The sequence below is a fragment of the Somniosus microcephalus genome, chromosome 7 (assembly GCF_052327205.1).
Source record: "Somniosus microcephalus isolate GS21.2 chromosome 7, FLI_Smic_1.0, whole genome shotgun sequence".
Taxonomy (NCBI): Eukaryota; Metazoa; Chordata; class Chondrichthyes; order Squaliformes; family Somniosidae; genus Somniosus; species Somniosus microcephalus.
Window position 1 is genome coordinate 179,199,193 of NC_140993.1, and position 20,532 is coordinate 179,219,724.

At 42.3% G+C, this 20,532-nt stretch overlaps 1 long non-coding RNA gene across 1 annotated transcript; it reads left to right on the forward strand.

The window, feature by feature from the left end:
- Positions 1-1,357: 1,357 nt before the first annotated feature.
- On the forward strand, positions 1,358-18,989 carry LOC147115032 (uncharacterized). Its single transcript, XR_015078924.1, has 2 exons — positions 1,358-1,451; positions 18,591-18,989. It is a non-coding gene; the product is annotated as an uncharacterized LOC147115032 (long non-coding RNA).
- The last annotated feature ends 1,543 nt before the right edge of the window (positions 18,990-20,532 follow it).

Consider the following 20,532-nt stretch of genomic DNA (forward strand, 5'->3'; position numbering starts at 1 on the left):
ACAGGAGAAACTCTCCTGCTTTTCTTTAAATACTGCCATGGGATCTTTTATATCTACTTGAAAGGGCAGAGTCCTTGGTTTAACACCTCCTCTAACAGACCCTGTCAGCTGTGGCTCAGTGGGTAGCACTCTTGCCTCTGAGTTATGAAGGTTGTGGGTTCAAGTCCCACTCTCAGAAACTTAAGCACATAAAGCTAAGCTGATGTTGCAAATGCAATACTGAGGGAGTGCTGCACTGTTGGAGGTGCTGTCTTTTGGATGAGACGTTAATCTAAGGCCCTATCTGCTCTCTCAGGTGGACATAAAAGATTCCATGGTACCATTTTGAAGAAGAGCAGGGGAGTCATCCCCGGTGTCCTGGCCAATTTTTATCTCTCAATTCAACATAACATAAACAGATTATCTGGTCATTATCACATTGCTGTTTGTGGGAGCTTGCTGTGTGCAAATTGGCTGCCGCGTTTCCATTACAACAGTGACTACACTCCAAACAAAGTACTTCATTGGTTGTAAAGCGCTTTGAGACATCCGGTGGTCGTGAAAGGTGCTATATAAATGTAAGTCTTTCTATCTTTGGCAGTAAGGCACTGAAGTAGTAGCCTAGATTTTGGAGTCAAGTCCTGGATTGGGGTTAAAACCCACAACCTTCTAATTTGCAGGCAAGGGCACTACCACTGAGCCAAGGCTAACACTGTGCTTCTACTCAAGTTTAAAAAAAACTTGCATTAGATTATCCGTTTTTTTAAAGAAGACATGGGGGTATGGGGAAAGGTAACATACATTCTTGCGATAGGATCTTGTCTTTACCCTGACCAGTTTCACTTTTCCCCTTCATATCAGGTCTGCCCCAGGCTACACAGCTGACAAGAATGGGTTTGGCATTGCAAATTAGCATTTTATTATGAATTAGTTGGAGGGTGAGAGATCTTTAAAAATAAGCAAACTGAATTTGAATTATGCAGAGAAAAGACAGGTTAACATTTTAGCTAGAACCATCCAGCTCCTTCCCCGACCAGTGGGCACCGCAGGGACTGGAGTGCTTGGTCGGTATAGAAAATAATATTATGATTCAATTTGACCATTTTCTTTTTGTATGTTTTGGGTGTTTAGTGCTTGTGCCTCTTTAAAATAAAAAGGGGCCCTTTAGTTGGATAATATTTATTTGTTATGATGATACCCAGTGTGGTCCTAGCTCTTCAATAAAGAAGAATAGAAGCCTCGAGCTGCCAATCACCCTCTTCACCTGCACCGACCCTCAGCCCTCCCTTTCAGAAGTCTGCCACGGGGGGCGGGACCGGGCTCCACGCCCCTTTTCTATTGGCTGAGGCTCCAGTCAATCACGGGGCCCCGCCCCCTCTCGCGGCACAGCTTCCGCGTGCGCTGCTTGCCGCCTCATTTTGAACTTTATCCCGGACTGAGCTCCTGGCCTGCGGTCTTTGGCACAGAGAGAGGTAAGAAACCAGGGGGAGGACTGAAGAGGGCAAAAACAAGAGCATATGGACCAGAAAGATGGGGAGCCTGAAAGAGTGGGAGGAGGAAAGCGAGAGACAGCGAACCAAAATAGAGAGACGGAGAGCCAGGAAAAAGAGCAAGCGAACCAGAGGAGTACAGAGTGAATCTGAAAAGGAGAGGGGAGTAAGGAAATGGATGTCGAGCGAGAACAAGAAGGGAATATAGGAGTGAGAGTGAGGGGTGAAACAGGCACAGAAGTGAATGAGCAAAGAGAGAGAGAGAACTTTTTCAGATGCGTGAGTTGGTGCAACGCAGTTTCACTTCACGCCGATTGTCCAGTTATGCTCGAAAGGCTGCCTGACTTGACACCAGTGAAGACAGTCCTGCTCCGCTTCGGATTCAGATTAGGCCTTCACGCCTGATTTATACATCCAAGTTTAATCTTGCTGAAAAGCGGCTTTACTTTTCCATCAATGCTCAATTTGTGAACTGTTAGAGTACGATTGGAGGGTGAGAGATTTTTGTGGGTGGAGCCAGTTGTAAGCATTGTGTGAACGACTGAATTAAATTACTGTTGCTTATTTTTATTGTCAATGATATGTAAATAAGATGGTCAGAAATGGCGGTTTAAAAAAAATGATAAAATATTTTTGGCTGCAGGATTTTGCTCCATCAAAATTAGGAGCACCAGGAGGAGATGCTATGCCTGCTGTGAATGCTACTGTTTGCCATCAATATCCTGATGACTACCTCCATACCTGGCTTCTGCAGACATGCCAACCCCCCACACAAATAAATCACGAGCCAAACTCCTAAAAAATCAAGAGATTTGGTATAAAAATTACGAAGAGTTTTTTCCTGACCTGACCCCTCATGCTCCCAGACAGGAAGACCATTTGGCCGTCACTAACCGATTACTGATATAAGAACATAAGAAATAAGTGCAGGATTAGATGGATTGGTGACCCTGCTGTCGTATCACTCACAGGCCGGCCTCGCTCTGCTTTTGACCGTTACTCTTTCCAGAACATAACCTCCTCCAGCCCTACAACCCTCCGAGATCTCTGCACTTCAAAGATGTGCGGGTTAGGTTGATTGGCCATGATAAAAAAATTGGCCCTTAGTGTTAGGGGGGATTAAATACTTGGGGTTACAGGGTTACAGGGATAGGGCTTGGGTGGGATGGCTGTTGGTGTAGGGACCGGGTGCTAGGGTTTGGATGATCAGCCATGATCTCGTTGAATGGCGGAGCAGGCTCGAAGGGCCGAATGGCCTACTCCTGCTCCTATCTTCTATGTTTCTCCAATTCTGGCCCCTTGCGTATTCCCGATTCCACTGTGCCTTCAGCTGCCGAGGCCCTAAGCTCTGGAACTCCCTCCCTAAACCTCTCGACCGCTCTTTCCTCCTTTTAAGACGCTCCTTAAAACCTACCTTTTTGACCAAGCTTCTGAGCACCTGTCCTGATTTCTCCTTATGTGGTTCGGTGTCACATTTTGTCTGATCACGCTCCTGTGAAGTACCTTGGGATGTTTTACTATGTTAAAGGTGCCATATAAATGTAAGTAGTTGTTCCCTTTTCCTCTTCCCCCACGTTATGATCTGTTTTTCCATCAGATATGATTACACCGTGACTCCAATTCGTGCACCCTCTGGTCTCCTGGCTATTTAGTTGCCGACTTAGCTACGACTCCTATTTGTTTACCTCGCTAATCTGCCTTGCAAGTCTGACCGTTTTTCGGATGAGACATTAAATCGAGGGCCTGTCTGCTCTCCCAGGTGGACGTAAAAGATCCAGCAGCACAATTTTGAAGAAGAGCAGAGGAATTATCCATGGTGTCCTGGTCAATATTTATCCCTCCATCAACATCACTAAAAACAGATTATCTGGTCATTATCACATTGCTGTTTGCAGGAGCTTGCCGTGTGCAAATTGGCTGCCATGTTTCCTACATTGCAACAGTGACTACACTTCAAAAAGTACTTCATTGGCTGTAAAGCATTTTGGGACATCCTGAGGTCATGAAAGATGCTATATTGATGCAAATTATTTCAAGTCTTTCTTTGCATTGCTGATGCACCTGCAGTATTCATTTGAATCCAATTGTCAATATGACAGTTCAGTAACTGAACAGCTCAAAAGGCCTATCTGCTCTCTTTCAGTTTGCTTCTCATTATCCTTACCTGTTGATCTTGGTATTTGCAAAAATACTTTGAAAATGAAGAGTTAATAAAATCTCAGTACAGGGGTAGTAGTCAGACTTGGACAGAATCCAGTATCCAATTGGATTCTTTTGGGACGTGTGTGTTTGAAAGCAATACATATTGCAAATATAGGCAACCTGCTCTCTCGACCTGAGTGTGCCTGGTCCTAATGCCATTTCTTGGATTTACTGTTTTGATATAGTCCTGAGCACTCTTATCTCTCCTCCTGTGGACTTTATGTAAAGGATACAGCAAGATGTAAAATAGCAAATAAAGCTGTGCAGTGTTCTAAGCTATGACGGACCTTGGAGACACTGGATTCAAAGCTCCCTCTATCCTGTCACTCCTAGTTCCCTTGAAAGCACCAAATTTTGAGCAAACATCCTATCTAACTTTGAAGTAAAAATGCTAATGCCGTGGCCTAGCTCTCTAACAGGCCCAGAACGTTAGCTGCAGTGATTGAAGTCAGCAGACTGAGCTCAGAGCTTGACCCACCTCATTGAGGTTTCCTACTGGAGATAATACAAAGGATTCTTGGATTTATTTTTCTAGTGTATGACACACTGAATATTACCATAAATCTTTGAGTTTAATACACCTCTATGCATCACATCATCCTCACATTTTGCACCACGAATCTTCAATAAATGTAGTACCTGTGTATAATATACTCCCAGACTTTTGGCTGTTGAGAACTGTTTAAAATAAATTGGATTCATTCCGATCTTTCCGAATGCCTTTCATCAGTAAAGAACTAACAAAAAATAGAATTCAGCCAGCGACAATTCACAACTCCGACCTTTTGACGTATTTTTCACGCATGCATGAATTGGCGTCATCAGGTGAATCCAAAATAAATCCCGAGATTTAGGAGTTCCATTGTGAGTGATGCTTTATTTCACTTAAATCGCGTCTCTCGCGATGGATTCGTGAGAGTTGGCAATACCTCTTCTGCTCCTGGCCAATATTTATCCCTCAAATCAATATAACAAAAACAGATTATCTGGTCATTATCACATTGCTGTGCACAATTTGGCTGCCATGTTTCCCATATTACAACAGTGACTTCACTTCAAAAAGTACTTCATTGGCTGGAAAATGCTTTTGAAATGTCCGGTGGTCATGAAAGCTAATAAATGCAAGTCTTTTCTCTGTGCCTTCTCACATTAAAGTGTCTCGATAGGAATTTAGCCCAGTGTAGGGGTCAATCTTGTGTTTACTACCATGTGGCACCACACTGCCTTAATACCTAGAAATATATAGAAGTTACAACATTGGGCCGAGTGGCCTGTTCCCATCAACCAGCGTTGACATATGCCCTCCCCATGAGCAAATAGTCCTAATCAGGTGTAACACAAGCAACCCCCATTTACCCTAACTTATTGTTTCTCACCTCAACAAACTTTCTATGCTGCTATATTTCCTTTTCTACGACTCAACTACATTTTTCCACCAAGCCTTTTGTGAGACACCTTATTGAATGCCTTATGAAAATCTACATATGCTGCAACTTCTTCAAAAAGAATCTCTTAAATTTGACAATTAATTTGTAAATACTCACTAATTTTATCTTGAATTATATGGGTTCAAAGAGTTTACACACAATTGATTTAAATTTGCTGACTTTGCTAAATCCGACTGCCAGGAAGATCCAGTTAAAGGAAAAAAATGGTGTCTTCCCAATGACTGGAATTTAGTGAGATTGGAAGGTTTGCATCATGCATGTCTTTGGCTGATGTGAACTGCGCTGCAGGAGGCAGCTGTGCAAACACAGCACTGACACTCATTTTAAAAGGACCGTGCAAGATTCTTGAGTGGCCCAAGGGAGCTGCTTTCCTAAATTTACTCTGCACTCTTACCACTGGTCTCTCTGAACTGGACAGCCAAGTGCATTCCAGGTTTTGGCCATACTCGAAATGAAGCTGAGAGAGAGCTTTAAAACATTTTTTTACATTCGTTTATGGGATGTGGACATCGCTGGCAAGGTCAGCCTTTATTGCCCTTGAGAAGGTGGTGGTTAGCCGCTTTCTTGAACCGCTGCAGTCTGTGTGGTGAAGGTATTCCCATAATGCTGTTACGGAGGGAGTGCCAGGATTTTGACCCAGTGACTATGCAATCAACAAAGCAATAGAATTTTACTCAATATAGCCGGAACAGAATACACATCAAATAAGGCTATGCTCAAACCATGCAATGTTCTGGTCAGACTGCACCTTGAGTTTGCATCTAGTTTTGATCACTCAGATACAAGGGAGACATTGAAGCATTTAAGCAAAGTAAAGCTCATACCTAGTGTCTATAAGTTATGAGAAGATGCTGGAGAAATTTGTATTTTCCACCTTGAAAGGAGTTGTCTGTGAAGTGATCTTATTGAGGTTGTAAATGGTATGAAAAATTACTTTAAGTTGTGAGAGCAGGGCATTATCTTGTAAAATTGGTCAGTGCACAACGACCTACTGAATCCTTGAAGATTGTGCTGCTAATGCTGCAGTGTATTTAGTGGCCACAGTTAGACCTGTGGCACACACCAAGACAGAGTGGAAAAACTAGTTTTCCTGATTGCCAGTCAAACAAAATGTGATATATTTGCCTTCATCTGGATGCTCTGTAGGTGTCAGCAGCTGCGGGTCAAAGTGCAGGTAGCTGCAATTGAGTCTGTTAAATTGGAGTGAGACTAACTCAGTTTGGTTTTTAAAAGTAACCTATTTGGATTCACAGTATCTCAACCTGAAAAAGAAACATAGTTTCTTGTGTTTAAATGAGTGTGCAACTTACTTGATCAAAAATTCTAGTCCTAACATTTGCCTGATGTCCAAAGTCTGAAGAAAAAGTGTAACAAATGTGCAGACCAAACCCATTGAAAGTAATGGGAGTAGATTTTACAATGCAACAGTCTGGAGTTGGGAGGTGGGGGTGGTTGCGTACCTGGCTTTATACAGCACCGCAGACATTAAATCTTTATCTTTGGGATGTTGGATTTAATCAGGAGTTCGAACTTTCACGTGAATCCTAATGCTAGACTGTTGCATTGTAAAATTTACCCCAAAACAACACACTTCACTAGGGAATTGATGATTGTGAGGCTTGAGACAAAGCCAATTAGAAATCTTACTGCTGGCATCAAGAGTAAAGGGACATTGGTTAATACTAGTGAAAGGAAAGTTTAAGACTGATGTCGGGAAGAATTCTTTCATGCGAAGAATGATCAAAACTTGGAATGGTCTTCGGGTTAAGATGGTGCAGGCAAAAATATTGGGCTTATTCAGGAGTTATTTAGTTAACAAGATGGTGCGGGACGGGCAAGTAAGTCTTCTAGATCGCTGAGCTAAGAGGCCAAAAGCTTTTGTTGAAGATACAGACTTCTTTAATGCAAAAGAAAGTTGAACTAACCAGATATCCTTTGTATAGTTTACATAAGATGCAGCCATAGCAAAATGGATTCAACATTGGTAGATAGATTTGATAGTGGATTTAATTTAATGTAGTCATTTACCCAAATGTGAAATTTTGATCAGTTATCTTCCTAAGCTATAGAAAGTTAATGTGCCTTTGGGCGTTTTTAGATTTAATCCAACCTAATACATTTAAAGGAAGAAAGATTTTACTGGTATAACATTACATTGGTCGCAGTTTCTCTGGTGATTGCAAAATTATTGTAATAGTTATGCGAGGGGTGGGGGGTGCTGGGGGAACCGTGCTAGTTGAAACCATTTTATGTTCTGCAATTATGCCCACTTTCAATACTATTTTGAAAGCAGTGAGCTGAATGCATGATTGTTTAATGTTTCATTGCCTCATTTCAGATTTATTGCGATTCTGACAGACTGACACTGTCTTGCTTCATGTTATAAAATAACTACCAGGTAACTAGATATGTATCTTTAATATAAATTTTAGCTAGGCTAGGTCACTGGGAATTTTAAAATTGTAGCCATGGCTGTTGCTTATAAGATTTCCTTTGTCTTTCCTGTTTTGAGAGTTTGTAGGTAGAGCACAATTCTTTCTAGCGGTATTGCAACTTAATGGCAGAGAAATTCTCCAGTCTCTGACATTTGATGGCATATGATGACTGCAGATGCATAAAACTCAGGTTGGCCAACCAGAAATAAGATTTCCAATTGGCTTTGTCTCGAGCCTCACATGATCAGCAACTCCCCAGGCTGTTGAGAAGATTTTAAAGACATTTTCCTACTGTGTTCTATAAAAAGCAGCTTGGACCAGGTAAATTTACTGGAACTTTATGCCTTGTGTTTAGTTCACTGGTTTCGAGTGTACTTCTATATCACTATCGCTGTAAAACTCAGTGAAGGATGAAGCTTGCTAGTAAAGAAACTCCGCTTAAGAGCTCTTAATATTCAAATACTAATCTTCTTTTGGTTTTGGGAAACAGTTTAAATTATTGCTGAAGGTTAAGCACTGTATTGCTCTTCATCTGATTTTTAAAAAAAAATTACAATAAGTACAATTTGTAATGTTCCCTGAAAATTATGGTTGTCTGTGTGGTATTTATCTTTTTACAGGTGGGGTCTCGTACTCTTCCTGGTGTACACACTAGCGGTTTGAGGGTAGACTGATAACCCCGAGGCATGCCATTCAAGTCACTTCAAGCATAGGATTACATTTTGCTTCATTGGAGACATGGGCCTGCTTATAGAAATGGCCTTTCACAGTGGATGTGAATAAAGTTGGGGGGGGAAGCTTTAATTGTAACATTGATTACAACAGAAATGAAGCTGGCCGGCAGCTGCTCAGAACTGGACCCAGTTTGGGGGAAAACACAGCTGGTAGAAAGTTGCATTTAGAACTTGCTCATGATTGAAGATTTAATTCAGAACTATTGCATGAAGTCTGTAGTATTGCTGAGAAGCATCTTAAACTTCAGCCGATTTGAATCTTGTTTTGAAAGGAAGAATTGTTTTAATGGATGGCCTGTTATGTAAAGTTTGATGATTCAGTAATTTATGGTCTGGAGGAAATCGATGTGGGCTTGGAAAATACAATGGATTTTCTAAGAAATGTCGAGTTTCAAAAAGTTAAGATTTGGCTGGAAGTTATTTTGGAAATTTGGTTTTAAAATTGATTGTACTTGTGTGAAGGTATTGCTGGCCAATAGAGGGTGCTCTGCAGCCAGTTGTCAAATAACATTAAGGAAATAGAAATGGCGTAAACCGAAAAAATGAAGGATTGAGAAAAGAAAAAATAAATAAAAAATAAAATGTACTGGTGGCTTGTCCTACCGAACATTCAATTTTATCTAAAGGCACAGCACATTAATGAGTCAAATCATTTTTTTGAAATGTTATTCTTTTTGCAGACATTTTGCAGTACAGGTTGAGCGTCCTGAGGCCGAGCTGGTTTTCGTGCTTTTCCGGACTTCGGAACGTGTTTCTGATGTCCGAAGTCCGGAAATATCGCAGCCTGGGCTCGGGTGTTTCCGGACTTCGGACATCAGAAACACATTCCGAGTCCAGAAATGCCTGGGCCCAGGTTGCAGTTTGACAGGGTGCCTGGATTCCGGAACATTTTACGGATTCCGGACGACCCTGCCACCAATCGTTCCGGATTCCGGAACTCCGGAATTTGGATGCTCAACCTGTACTAAACTTGTATATTTAGGATTTGATAGCTGTTGTTCTCTTAGTGGCTAATAGCTTGTATCTAATGCTTTATCAAATGTTCATGATAGAATTAATAACTGAAGTGAGAAATTAATCAGAGTCAGAAATTTCAGATATTTGGACAGTTCCATATTAAGATAAACAGAGCATGGAACTGAATATTTTTGTTTACATGTAGGCAAGATGATGGTGCTCTTAAGTAGGATCAGTATTTAACTTAATAGAAGCTTCTAAGTAATGCTGTTTACTGGTTTGCAAAATTTAAGGGATTTTCTTTGTGCCACTAAAGATCAGTAACAGTTTTTTCAAAGTCTGAAATAAAATGCACAAAGGATTAAAATGTTAAGTTTTAATAATACAAAACATAAATAACACCTTTGGACAAAATCTTAGTGGCCATATACTCTCATGTTTCTGTAAACCGTTACATAGAATATATACAACAAATATACAGCACAGAAACATGTTGTTCGCCCAACTGGTTTATGCTGCACACAAGCCTCCTCCCACCCTACTTCATCTCACTCTTATCAGTGTATCCTTCAATTCTATTCTCCCTCATGTACTTATCTAGCTTCCCCTTAAACCTTCTATTTAGAAAAGAAAATGTCAAGTTTTAAAACAAACCCTGCACTAGGTTGCTGGATTCCTGATTGGAGATGCAAAGATTGTGAATGTCCTAAAGACTGGGTACTAGAAGCTTGTCACGGTATTTTAAAGTTCCATCTTGACCATGGGAGTGTAGGAGAGATAATTGGGAGGTCAGCACTTTTTGTGAAGAGGTGTCTTTTTCACAAATACTCACCATTCAGCCCATGGTGGATCCTTATCTTGGACTTTTTCCTTTTACTTGTATTCTGGCAGTTCTAGAGAGTCAGTTTAATATCAAGCAAAAGAAATCTACTACTTACCCCTGTTCAGTTGAAAATTGAGCTACCACCAATTGTAATTACTGAGGTGAACCTATTTTATTGTGTTGGAGTTGTTGAACATTCAGGTTCTCCTTTCTCCCTCGCCCATAGTCAGTTTGTCACCGGTGGTGGAGTGTGGGGTGGAGGTCGAGGTTAGGAAAGCCACGACCCCCTCTTTTCCCGCCCTGCTCCCGGGCCACAGAATTACTTAGGTCGACCAACATTGCATTTGAAGATGACATTGTTGTGCACGCAGCAAAGAAGCATTAGTTCTTTGGTCCGCATCTGACCATTTCAGCTAGTGACTAGGCAGTCTCTGTGGGGTATCCCCTTGGCTGCAGTTTTACAGTGGCCAAGTGAATAATGGTTTAAACTCAGCAACTATCCGCCCACTCAGCCAAATCTGACTGTTCGAACCATCAATCCCTTGAACTTATCTCTGCACCTGCTTGTCACCGTGTATTCATCTTGTTTGATGCTATTGTATAAAGATTCATTTTTTAATATAATTTCATAACTACCATGCCTCTGCTTGGGCTACAGCTTTCTTATTTTTGTTTGTTGACAGACTGATTCATTTTCCTGCTTAGCCCCTAAGGCAGGGGTGGGCACTTTTTGGGCTGGAAGACCACTTAACAAGTTTTGGTGAGCTGTTGAGGGCTGCACACCAATGTTCCCCTAAGGTGTGTGGCCCCGCTCGGGCTGCTCACCAGCTCCTGCCACTGGAAGAGATACCGTGCAGCAAATTTAAAGGCACAAAAAAAATGAGAGAACATTGCTGCACACACAAAATGAAATGTGTTAACAACAGCTACCATTAAAATTTTTGTGGCATTTATTGTATAAAGAACCCTTCATTTTGTTTCCACACTTAATAAAAATAACCACTTATTAACATGTTAACGAACATGATACAGGTTTACGAGTCGCATTGAAAGTGCACGGTCTGTTTATTCCAAATGGTCTAAATTCATTCTTATAGTGGAAAATGAGAGATCAATTCTGCTTCCACTGGCAATTATAAACCAGGTATATGGCACAATCAAGGATAAAATCATTTATACAATCCTTAAAAATGTCCCATGAAAGTGCTACTTTGATGCTTTTGAAACCTTGCTAAGAAATAATTAGCTGACTTGGAAAATGATTTCTATTGCAAATTGCGCCCCAGATCAGCCATCAAATTGGGCTTGCTCATTGTCAACGTGCTATCACTCTTGAGAAAAGCCAGGATGCCTATAGAGTTTGTGGACTTTCACTTGAGAATGGGTGTAATGCACCATTATTTAATACATGTTTCTTTCCTGAGTGCTATTTATTACTGGGACTAGTCAATGACAAAAATCTCTACAACCCTCTTCCAGTCATGACAAACTTAAATTGTTCATGGTATGGGGGGAAAAAGGACTTAAATTAAAAACTGTGAATGCAATATTCAATATATCCAGGTCCATTGAGTTATGCGTTCACTATGCTAATTAAGTGGGATAATATTTAAACGGTGAATAATTGTGCAAGAATTAATAACCCCATTAACAGTCATTGGTGAGAGCAAAGTCTTAAATTGGTAAATTTGAAACAGACCAACTCATAATGTTGATAATCACTCCCACTTCTACCCTCCCAATAATTTATAAACATAAATGCAGATAGGAGTCAAATACTATCTTAAATACACAAAATGTAAAATAATAGTAAAATCTTCTGTTACTAAATTAATGAAATGATTGATCGATTATATGTTGTACTGAAAGTCTACGTGGCTGCTTGACAGAGCAGCTCGAGTCTGCGAGGCTTCCGACGCGAGAGGTGTTCTCTTTTTAGTGTGCTGAGTACAGGAGCCCAAGGCTTCACAAGGCCTGAAGTATAATTGCATACCATTACTTGGAGTCCTTGAGCTCCAGGATCCACTCCTGTGTCCAAGATGGTGATGAGAACCCCCCTCCTGTCATACTCTGGGTACGGGGCGAGGAAAGATGCAGCGCTGGTCTCTTCGGTAAAAGAGTCATCGAGATGAGCAGCCATGACTACCCTCAGACTAATGTGCAGCTCGAGCCCTGGCTCACGTTCTATTTCTGTCCCATCCAGCGGGCCAGATAGAATGACTTGGCAGGCTGGATATGGCCAACGAGCTGTATTTTGCCTTCCGCTGCCCTAAGGTGATTGAAGTTGAAATAATTAATTTGGGCCAAGCTACTGTTTTAACTTTGTCATAAAGAAATTTTGTATGTGTATTGCTGGTTACAGATTCTGATTAAAGGGGAGCAAATTGAGAGTAATCGGCCATAAATGCACTTTTTAATTAGAAAAAAGTTGGACATTTTCTACCTAGCATGTTCTCTGTACTGCTAGCCAAAAAATAGCCTCCTGGAACTTGTACGGTCAGGTCTGCTGGTCAGAAAAGACGCTCGAGTGGTGTATCTGCCTGACTGGAGATTATGAGTTGACCAAGGATGACATTGTTTCTGGTCTTGGATGCCAATTCTGATGCTCAGATGTAATTTAAAAATTGCAGTATTGGATGACACTTGATGAAAAGTGGAAGGTACTGTCCATTGCGAGGGCAAGATGTGAATTAAGGGTGGCTGTGACTGTCCCAACATGTAAAGTAGCCTTTCAAATTAAAACACCAAAAATTGATTTACATTTGATTTAATTTCCATTTCAAAAGGGAAGGCTCCTGATTTGGTTTGAGATTTCTGTAAGAGATTGTGACATCAGACTTGTTTTTGTATTTTCATCTCCTTGCCCCTCCCCAACTTCCAACTTAAGATGGTTGAATTGGCCATTTGCCTTAAGTTCTTCTAACAGAGCTAAAGTTGGATTCCAGTAAGACTTATGGTATTTCTCCTGTTGTCCTGGTATGTCTCTGTGAACCTACCCCTGCCCTATGCATTCTCTTCTGCCTTTCTCAGTCAGTCCACCTTTTCTTCTTGGAAATGTTTGTGTTCATCTTTTGTCTAGAAAATGTGATCCCTCTTGCACTTCCTGCCAGTACACTATTATTATCACATCTGTACTTTCTAAAGTTGTGGGAACTGTTGTTACCTCTTATTCATCAACTTGAAAGTTATGGCCTAATTGATGGGCGTTTCACTCAGTGTGATCTTGCCTGCGTTGTGCAGCCTCAGGGCCCAGCTGTTGACCATTTTGGTGAGCGATTTGTCAACGTCTCCAAAATCACTGTCAGGGTCTCGCACCACGTACCTCTAAACAAATTGCCATCGTATCGTCTTGCACCAAAATTTATGCTCAAGGCTTTTTAGTTTCACCTCAAGTTGCTTTGTCTATGCTGCAGTTGATTGCTTATTCTACAACTTTCTCAAACTCAAGGTATCCCCAGGGCTCCGTTCTCCCTCTCACCATATTCCTTCCTCCATGTCAATCATCTCCACTTATAATCCAACCCTATAATCTTTTTGATGATGATGATTTTGTTTCATATTCATCAACTTCCTTCAGATTCCTTTACCTAACATTTTCAATTATAACAAATAAACCGCACATTTTAATCTCTTACCACATATCCTCCTGACCAAGCACAATTACTTTCACTGGATATGTAAGTTTCTCTGAGTTAGGGTATTTAAACAGTAATGGTCCCTGTGAATTTCCAGGGCGCTTCACAGGCCTGATCGAGACACAAGGTGATATTGGGACAGCTCGGCCAAAGAGGTAGGTTTTAAGGAGCTTCCTAAAGGAGGAGAGACAGAGAGATGAAGAGGTTTAGGGATGGAATTCCAGAGCTTGGGGCCTAGGCAGCTGAAGGCATGGCCACCAATGGGGGAGCAAAGAAAAGTGGGGATGTGCAAGGAGCCAGAATTTGAGGAGTGCAGAGATCTTGGAGGGTTGTAGGGCTGGAGGAGGTTAGAGATATGGAGGGATTTGAAAACAAGGATGAGGCCACCCTTGTGAAGGCTTTGGGCAAAATGGCAGGGACAGGAATAGGGCAATAAGTGCAGCCATCTGATCTTCAAGGCCAGGTGGACCACGTTAGACTTGGCCTTTTGTATTGGCCATACCATTTCTCATATGTCATACAGATATAATTGTTCAGCAACTGGAGATTACTCACTGTAACTATGGAGTTCCAGTTTAGTCAGCAGAATAAGGGTTCTACACCGAGAATGACCGTGGCCATTATGGCCTGAAATTTGCAGTCAGCAGCGAAGCAAAAGTGTTCGCCGCTGGCCCAGAGGTATGCTTCGTACAAAGATCTTGCGATCTGTGTCGAGAATTTCGGGTTTTCTGATGCGTAATTGGAATCAACGGAAGTTAATGGGCATTCCCAGCGAAGAGCTGCTGTGACGTCAACAAGCTGTCTAAGCAGCCAATCAAAATGCAGAATTCTCACAGACCGCGTCAGGAAGTGGGTAAGCTCCTAAAATTTGAACCTTTAAAAACTGTTAGAGAGAGCAAAACAAAGATTGGGGCTCTTGCATGGGAAAAAGGCAAACCTGAAATAAAGATGAACAAACTTTAAAAAAAAATAATATTTTTTTTCAAGTTTCTTAAAAATTTGACACTGCGCAAAATTAAATTAGCTTTTCAGGGCCATAACCTTTGTTTAGCAGTCAATACGCTGCTAAAACCCCAGTTACACCTAATCCAAAAGGGTCTAACTTTTAATGGGGTATTTAACAGGGTAATTACTGCGGAAGAGCCAAAGTTCCATGATTTGAGCGATTTCACTGATTGCTGGCTCTGTGGGGTGAGGGGGGGGGCGGGGGTCACAGCGCTGTCTGTGGAGGAGCAGTGAATGACAGGCCGCAACTTCAGGATTTCCGCATTAGGCTGCGCATGCGCTAATTCCTGAAGTTGCGGTCAATTTCAAAGGTGAAATGACTGAACGCTGCCAGTTCGCCGTCATCAGGACCGCAAATTCCGGGCCATTATCTTTCCCCCTACCCTGGTGTGGCAGTTGCACCAACAGGAGTCACACTCCAAATATCACCGAGTGTGAATATCGAGTTTAAATGAAACTTTTTAAAATCAACTCGTATATTGAACGCTGTCTTTATATAAAAAAAAAAAAAAAAATGAACACGTGGGCAATTTACCTCTTGTGTTTGATTACCAATCTAACCCTCTAAATGTGATTTGTCAAAAATACCCAACTACTTAAAGTTAGTTGGAAGAACCAACTACTGTATATGATGCATAAATAGAAAAATATTATAATATCTCCAAATGAATACATACAAACATATATAAGTGCTACATTTTTGAAGATTCAAATCTTGGTACTTAAAGCATTTTGAATGATATCAATAACATTTTTTCTATGAATAACTGACAAAAGGGATATTGGTGACATTTTAATTGATTATGAAAACTTGCAGTTCTTGTAAATTTATGGGCAAAGTAACAATTTCTCTTTACCATCATTTTCATATATGTATTTTAAAGGAAAAGGAATAGATATTACACTTGAAATTCAACCCTGGAAGTTGTTTGTGAACTTGTTTCCCTTATGGCAGGTGTTTGCTATTCTACCTTTCCCTTATGTGACATTTTTATACACTCCCAATACTTAGGAATTAATGGACACAAATTCCATAAGACTTTTGAGCAAGGAAGTGGTTGAAATCACGAAGTTGGTACGATGGTAAAGGTCTTCCTTCAGGTGGGAACATAGAAACAGGAGGAGGCCATTCAGCCCCTCGGGCCTGCTCCAGCATTCAAGTAGATCATGGCTAATCTGCAGCTCAACTCCATTGTCCTGCCTTTGCTCCATTTCCCTTGATACCCTTACCTAGCAAAAATGTATCTATCTCAGTTTTGAAAGCTCCAATTGTCCTAGCATCCACAACCTTTTGGGAGGAAGAGTTATAAATTTCTACCACCCTTTGTGTGGAAAAAGTGCTTCTTAATTTCACTCTTGAATTGCCTAGCTCCAATTTTAAGATTATGTCCCTTGTTCTTGATTCCCTCATCAGAGGGAAATAGTTTCTCCGTATCTATTCTATAAAATCTTTTAAACACCTCGATCAGATCACCCCTCTATCTTCTATACTCGAGGGAATACAAGCCGAGTTTACGCAACCTGTCCTCATAATTGAAACCTTTAAGCCTTGGTATCATTCTGGTGAATTTGTGCTGCACCCCCTCCAATGCCAAGATATCTGGTTAAGTTCCTGGTTAAGCAACGCCTCAATTTCAAAATTCTCATCCTTGTGTTCAAATCCCTCCATGGCCTCGCCCCTCCCTATCTCTGTAATCTCCTCCAGCCCCCCCTCCCCCTTTCCCCCCCCCCCCCCCCCCCCGAGATATCTGCGCTCCTCTAATTCTGTCCTCTTGAGCATCCCTGAATATAATCGCTCAACCATTGGTGGCCGTGTCTTCTGTTGCCTGGGCCCTAAGCTTTGGAATTCCCTGCCTAAACCTCTCCGCTTCACTACCCCTCTTTCCTCCTTTAAGACGCTCCTTAAAACCTACCTTTTCGACCAAGCTTTTGGTCACCTGCCCTAATTTCTCCTTATGTGGCTCGGTGTCAAATTTTTTTGTCTTATAATACTCATGTGAAGCGCCTTGGAACGTTTTACTGTGTTAAAGGCGCTATATAAATACAAGTTGTTGTTATCCTTCCTGTGGTGGTGTGCCTAAAACTGAATGCAGTGCTCCAGATGGGATCTGCCCACGGCTTTATACAACTGAAGCATAACTTCCTGTCCTTTGTATTTCAGCCCCCTGAGATAAAGGCCAACATTCTATTAGCCTTTTTGTATCTGTCTGCTGGCTTTTAATAATTTTGTGTATTTGGACTCCTAAATCTCTGCTCCCCTACAGTTCATAGTTTTGCACCATTTTAAAAAATACTCCGATTTTATCTTTCTTGGGTCCAAAGTGGATAACCTCACATTGCCCACATTGGGCAAAACTATGGAAAATGGAGTACAATCACGCAATCTGTCTGTGTCCCTTTGCACTACTTACTGTCTCTCATAACTTAGTGTCATTGCAAACTTCGATATACAACTCTCTATTCCTTCATCCAAGTCATTAATAAATACGGTGAAAAGTTGAGGCCTCAGAATATATCCCTGGGGAACACAACTTATCACATCCTGCCAATCAGAGTACCTGTCCTTTATCCCCATCTCTCTTATCTCCTACCCCCCAACCAATTTTCAACCCAAGTCAACAATCCCCTGCGCTCTCGTTTTTGCTAACAATATCTTGTGTGGAACCTTATCAACTGTCTTCTGGAAGTCCATATAGATAACCCCCATAGACACTCCCTTATCTACCTTATTAGTGACCTCTTTAAAAAAAAATTCAACTAGATTAGTTAGATAGCATCAAAAGGTGATCACGTTTAAATGTTACAAATGTAAATCGTATGTGTGGGGGGAAGAGAGGGCAGAGTGCTTCATGTACAACAAAAACAAAATGCTGGAAACACTCAGCAGGCCAGGCAGTATCCGTGGAGAGAGAAACAGAGTTAACGTTTCAGATCTGTGACCCTTTGTCAGAACTGGAAAAAGTTGAAGATGTAACAGGTTTTAAGCAGGTGCAGAGGCAGGGAAAGGGGAGGAAAGAACAAAAGGGGAAGGTCTGTGATAGGGCGGAAGGCGGGAGTGGTTAAATGTTGCCATGGGGATGGCAGAATCATCAACAGCTGCCGCCTGAATAAATAGGAGCAGAGGTTATAGTCTGAAATTATTGAACTCAATGTTGAGTCCAGAAGGCTGTAAAGTGCCTAATCGAATGAGGTGGAGCTGTTCCTCGAGCTTACATTGAGCTTCGTTGGAACAGTGTAAGAGGCCAAGGACAGAGAGGTCAGAGTGGGAGTGGAGCGAAGAATTAAAGTGACAGGCGACTGAAAGCTCAGGGTCACCCTTACGGACTGAACGGAGGTGTTCCGCAAAGCAGTCACCCAACCACTTAGTGTCCATAGCTTGAGATGTATGCAAGTGAATAGGAACATTGATTTTTGCTCACTGGGCAGCGCAACTTCTGCCATATATTTATTAAGGGAAAAAACAAGTTTAAATTGTACATTCAAATATTTTGCACTCAAACAAAATCTTAATCCAACTGCTTAGAACCACATGTTCCTGTGTTGTGGAGAAATGTTATCTTAATACATTAATTATGAAGGAAACACCATTTCTTTGACATCTTTAGTCAACAAATTTGGAAAAAGCATTTACTGTAAGTCAGAATTAAGTCATCAAAAATGTCCTGTGGAAAAATATTTTGTAATGGGTGTTCTTTCAATCTAAGATCCAATTTAAACCTCTCTAAGTCTGTATTGCCTTCATTTTAGGTGTGCCATAATCAAATATATTTAGTTTTAATTTGCATGATTGCTTCTGGCCAGGCTTCAACCTGCAAAGTATGAAGTCAGCATTAGTTTTCTTTCCCTCCATTAATCTAATGTGTTTTTAACTTTCCTTTGTAGAGCACACAATTATTTCGACCTCCAAACAACCTTGCACAAATATCTCGGAACATTGGAGTCTATATCAAAGGTGATTTGTCAGTGGGGCAAAGATTACCCGCAGTCTGCTGCTTTGATTCAATATGGATGCAGTCTAGCTATCTGCAGAAGAGGTGAGTAAATTGGAAGCTGATTAATCGGCTTGTGTTTTGCAGGGAACTTTCACAGTGAAGAAAATGTTAATGTTGAATATAAAGTGGGTTTAACCCTTTCTGAGCCACATGTTTCCAACTGATTTATTTGGAATTTGCTGAGTGTTTGGGAATGAGAAAAGACAATGCAAGTTTTTTTTTTAAACTTTACTGATTTCCTGCAAGATTGTAGCACAGAAAAATTATTAAACTCGCAGATGTCCCATGGTATTGCTCATGGTGAGTCCTCTCCTTGTCTCATCTTTGTGCCTTTCTCAATCTGTCACCACAATCTGCATGCGTGATCTCTCTCCCTCTTTCCTTGTTCTCTCTCTCTCTCTTCAGCTCGGGCTCTGGCGCTTGCTCTGGCTGTCTCAGATTGACAGGCTGGCTGGGTGGGAAAACCAGTGGTATGCAGCAAGGACGGAGGGAGAGATCATGAGTTTGGAGACTGGTGAGGAGGGAGGGAGAGATTGCAGGTTTGGAGGGAGAGATCGTGTGTTTGGAGGGGGGTTCGCAGAGTGGCAGTGAGGGGGAGGGAGAGATCGCGGGCTTGGAGGGAGAGATCGCAGGCTTGGAGGGGGGCTCGGAGCGTGGCAGTGAGGAGGGAGGGAGAGATCGTGGGCTTGGAGGGGGGTCTCTGAGGAGGGAGGGAGAGATCGCGTACTGGGAGGGGGCTTGGAGCGCGGCAGTGAGGAGGGAGGGAGATTTTTGCGGGTTTGGAGGGAGAGATCGCGGGTTTGAAGGGGGGGCTCGCAGCATGGCAGCCAGGACGGAGGGAGAGATCGCGGGTTTGGAGCGCGGCAGTGAGGAGGGAGGGAGAGGTTGTGGGCTGGGAGGGAGAGATCGCGGGTTTGGAGGGGGGGCTCGCAGCATGGCAGCCAGGACGGAGGGAGAGATCGCGGGTTTGGAGCGCGGCAGTGAGGAGGGAGGGAGAGGTTGTGGGCTGGGAGGGAGAGATCGCGGGTTTGGAGGGGGGCTCGGAGCGTGGCAGTGAGGAAGGAGGGAGAGATCGCGGGCTGGGAGGGGGGTCTCGGTGAGGAGGGAGGGAGAGATCGCGGGTTTGGAGGGGGGGCTCGCAGCGCGGCAGTGAGGAGGGCGGGAGAGATCGCAGGTTTGGAGGGGGGTCTCACTGAGGAGGGAGGAAGAGATCTCATGTTTGGAGGGAGGGCTCGCAGCATGGCAGTGAGGAGGGAGGGAGAGATTGCGGGTTTGGAGGGGGGGCTCGCAGCATGGCAGTGAGAGGGAGGGAGAGATTGTGCGTTTGGAGGGGGGGCTCTCCTCCCTTTTGCTGCTGGATTTCCTGAGCCCTGGGAAACCTGGCCCGCAGGTGTTAAATTCAAATGGCTCCCAAAATCTGAGGAACTGAGCCTCATTTAAATATTATAATCACGGACCCGCCTCTCCAGAATGGGTTACTCGGTCGTCCCCAAACTTGCTGTGGTTAAACCAGAAGTAGGCGCATTCATGATGGGTTAGGGTCGGGTTCCACATATTTACCGATTTTTTATTTTTTATTTTTTTAAACCTCCCGTCGTTGGGGGGGGCGGTTTACAATTCCCCCCATGGTTTCTGATAAACTTTCAGACAATCGCAAGTTATGTTTGGTATATTACAGACACTTGCAGTGAATGTTTTGAAACATAAAAATTTCAGTTCTATCTTCCTTAATATTTCTGTCTAGGATTTCCTATGGGGCTTCTCTTACAATCCTCAAAGCTTTATGCAGCTAAATATTAGAACAAATAGTATGCGTTGGATGTTATTTATGC